We start from the raw sequence: 4457 nt of genomic DNA on the forward strand, positions 1-4457 counted from the left end.
CTTCAGAATTCAACTAAGTATTAAAAAAAGAAAAAAAAACGTTCAAAATTATGTCATTTGAAACTATAAATATTCGATATTAAGAAATCTTCAATTGTAAATATTACAAATAGAAGAAGTTTAAATTTCTAATCGTTAAAAATGGACTTTTTAATTGTAAATCTTCGAAATTTAACTATTCCAACCATTAAAAAACCCTTAAAAACTACATACGAGTACTTTTAATATATAAATCTTAAAAATTAAATCATTTTCAATTCTGTATTTTGAAACTGAAAAATTTTCTATTATATATTTAAAAAATTTAAGAACTTCCAATCGTAGTTCTTTAAAATTGTAGAAATTTAAGTTGTAAATATTTTGAATTGAAGAATTTTCAATTGCAAATTTAAAAATAAAATTCAATATTACATAATTTTATTCTGAAAACATTCCATGATAATAAGTTTTCAATGGTAACTCTTAAAAATAGGAGATTTTTAAATTGCCATTTGTTAAAAATGAGGAAATGTTCTATTGTTAAAAATGAAGAATTTTCAATTTTAAATCTTTCTATTGAACTACTAAAAAAAATCGTTTAGAGTTACATACAAGTACTTTAAAAAATAATTGTAATTTAATTAATTGTAATTTAAGTTTGAGAGCATCGAATACAGTTGTTTCCAATTTACATTTAAAAGTATTGATTATGATAAGGATGAGATAACAAATTATGGGCAGAAATAAGAGAACTATTTTAAACATAAAAATGGTTTACCTAACCAATTTTTTTCAACGACGAAAAAGAAATTATTTAATTGGCAAAAATTATTTTAAATTATTTGAAGATGGTACAAAATTTGCCTGTTTGTACCGAAATTTGGTCGCAAATAGCCAAAGCCTAATTTAAAATAAAATGTAGATTTTTTTCATATTTCAAACAAAAAATTTAGAAGCTTTTTAAGAATTGTAAAAGGCTTAAAAAGAATATAAACATTATTTTAAGATTCCCAGGAGAATTAAAAATGAATCTTTATTTTGAAAGATTATTTTAAAAGAATATTTTAAAAGGTTTTAAAAAGACTTATAAAATTTTCAAAAAAAGCTTCTGGCAGATTTTAAGAAAATTTGTCAGATTTTGCAAGATTTTCTCAAAATTGTAGGAAAAATTCGATAAATATCTTTTAAAATCTTTTTAAATAGTCTCTGAAAATAATTTATCAAAATGAAAAATCATTTTTAACTTTCCTAGGACTATTAAGAAAATGTTTTTATTATTTTGAAGCCTTTTACAATTCTTGAAAAGATTATAAATTCTTTGTTTAAAGTGTGCAAAAATAGACATTTTCTTCTAATTTAAGATGTGACTATTTGCACCCAAATTTCGGTACGGATAACCGAATTTTGTCGGTATACGCACTTCGTTTAAATTATTGGAAATCATTTCAAGTTTTAAATTAATTTTGAATCTTTTCAAAACTTCTAAATATCTCTTAAAATTAAATAATAACTGTTCAATTATTATTTATGCATCAAAATGTTAGTTTTTTTTTTAAATTTGCAGGATTTTCTAAAAATGGTAGAAAAAATTTAATTCAATTAAAAAGCTATTTCGAAGTTCTGAAAAACTTTAAAACAACTTCTAGATTTCTCCAGATTTGGAGATTAAATTTTGATGTAATTTTCAAATTTTTTAATTGAGAAAAAGAATAATTATTGAATATTTAGCAATATTTGACTCTTAATTTAATACAAGTAAATCGAAGCCAAATATTTAAAAGTAAACAATTCTAATTTTAATTGTTTCATATAGAAAGCTTTGAATTCTAAAATTTTCGAACAGCTTTTAAACTTTTAACCGTACAATTTTTATTGTTTTATTTAAAAAATAATTAAATTTTAAGCGAAATTGTTGAATTTTTTTGTAGGAATAATAATCGAATACTCATTTAAACGAAGTGTGTGAAAATTTTGTTCAGAATTTCTAAACATATTTAAAAATAAATGGAATATTTTTTCGACAATTTTGAGAAAATCCTGCACATTTTTTTTAAATCCTTAAAATCTTCCAGGGTCTTCTTTGACAATTTTAGTAATATCTTAAAATCTTTTTAAATATTCTGTTCAAATAATGTTTCAAAATGGAAAATTAATTAAAATTTTCCAAAGAATATCAAGAAAATGTTTTTATTCTATTGGAGCCTTTCACAATTCCTAAAAAGCTTCTAAATTTTTTTTGAAATCTGCAAAAATCTACATTTGGTTTTAAATTATATTGTGAGCATTTGCCCAAAAATTTTTTTCCAGAAATAATAAGTGTTCAATTGTTATTTATAAATCCAAATTTGAGGATTTTTTTAAATTCGCAGGATTTTCCAGAAGTTCTAGGACAAATTCAATTAGTTTTAAAAGTTATTTAGAAGTTCCGAAAAAATTTTTAATTTGAACAAATTTAAAACAACTTCTAGATTTTTCAAGATTTAAAAATAAAATTGTAAAGCTGTTCAAGGATGCTTAAACTATATAAAATTAAAATAATTTAACTTCTAATTTAAGAACTTTTAAGTTGAAATTTTTAAAATTTTTTTAAAAATTTTAATGTTCCTAGCCTAAAATAACTTAATAATATAATTTTTTAAAGTTCAATGATTGATTCTTTAGTTTAGGGTATTGAAAATTTTAACTTGAATTTATATTTTTGGATCTTAATCTAAATTTTTGAATTCTATAATTTATGAATGTTAAAAATTCTTAATTTTGCCACCTGGTGCCGCAAATTGGAACTAAAAAGAGTAGGCACCATTTTAAAGATGTACATAAATTTTTGCATAAAATTGTTTTTACCATATTTTTACGAAGTATAAAACAATGCTTGAATACGAATAATAGACGATTTAGGGAAATACATTTTTTTAACTTATATGAATTCTAGGGTTCAAAGATTCAAATTCAGTTCTAAAAAATTAAATCCACGTTATCATTTCCAATGCTCGAAAGTCTAAATTGAAGAATCAATCAATGAATTAAAAAATTGTCAAAATTATATCATTTAAAGCAATTTTAAGCCAGAAACATTAAAACTTGAACGATTACATTTTTTTAATAAATTGAACACTTCTTGAATTAAAAGTTAAATTATTTATATTTCAAATGGTTCAGAAATTCATAAAATGCTTCCAAATTTTATTTGAAAATCTTGAAACATCTACATGTTGTTTACATTTTTTTCAAAATTTTTTATTATTTTTGAAATTATTTTAAAACTTTTACACATCCCTTAAAATTAATCCAATTGTTTAAATTTTTTTTTAATTCTGCCAAATTAAATAAATTTCCTTAAAATCTTCCACATTAATTTTTGATAATTTCGTAAATCTTTCTAAATCTTTTTACATAACCACTCAAAATTATTTTTTCACAGTAAAAATCATTTTCAGTTTTCATAGAAAATGTTTTTTGATCTTCTGAAGCCATTCAAAAGTCTTAAAAAGCTTTTAAATTTGTTGTTCAAAATCTGCCAAAATCCAGATTTGGTTTTAAATTAGGCCGTGGGCTATTTACACCGAAATTCAACAATTTCACTTATAAATTAAATTTTTTAAATAGAACAGTTAAAATGTAACGTTCAAAAATTTAGTTTTTAGTATTTAATATAATTAATGCTTTTAAATAAACAGTCAGATATTTTTAAATATTAATTAATTGTTTTTATTTCTTAATTAAAAAATTCCACATTGACTGGTTTAAAAATTTAATATTTTGGACTAAAATAATACGTGAAATTTAATAAAACCCTTTAATTATGAATATATTATTTTGAAGCTATTTTAAAATTGAAAATAGCTTGTAAAGTTTCAATTTTTAACGTTAGAAACTAGAAATTCTAAAATTGCAAACTGATTTCACTATAAATTTATATTGACAGTTGATCAAATAAAAATATTTTTTATCTAAAATCTTTGATTTCAAACGCTTCTAATTTTTAATGGTTTAAGTATTTAAAACTGCATTTTAAAATTCGTCCAAATAAAATGTACACTTATCAATTAAAATCTAAAATTAAAAATTTGTTAAGGTGGAAGATTTTGGAAAGGCACATTCTAAAATGAATTAAATATATAATTGATAAAGATCACAATTTAAATCATAAGATTCCCGATTTTTTGGTCCAGCGGCCACCCTGTGATTGGAATTTACATAAGAATTCTATCCTAACTTTTAGATCAGTCTTTAAATAGTAACTACTCCATGTATAAATTGATGAAAATTTATTTTCGAGTTTATTTTTGCTTTGAAATATCTTCATTTAAGTTTATAATCTTTTGAAAATCACAATAAATGGAACAATGATTGTTTTTTTTTTTATTTTTTATTTTTTAAGGGCATGTGACACAGCTAAATACCTATATTACCGACCTCACTTTTTCGGTTCACTGAATGTTTTTTTGAACCCAAGAACTTTTTTTGTCAATAAGATA

General features: G+C 21.6%; 1 protein-coding gene across 1 annotated transcript in view; it reads left to right on the top strand.

Annotated features, from left to right (window-relative positions):
* Nucleotides 1-4457, top strand: part of LOC117180363 (transcription initiation factor IIA subunit 1) — a 24319-nt gene that overhangs the window by 18959 nt on the left and 903 nt on the right. The window lies entirely within an intron of this gene.

This window comes from Belonocnema kinseyi, chromosome 9, assembly GCF_010883055.1.
Source record: "Belonocnema kinseyi isolate 2016_QV_RU_SX_M_011 chromosome 9, B_treatae_v1, whole genome shotgun sequence".
Taxonomy (NCBI): Eukaryota; Metazoa; Arthropoda; class Insecta; order Hymenoptera; family Cynipidae; genus Belonocnema; species Belonocnema kinseyi.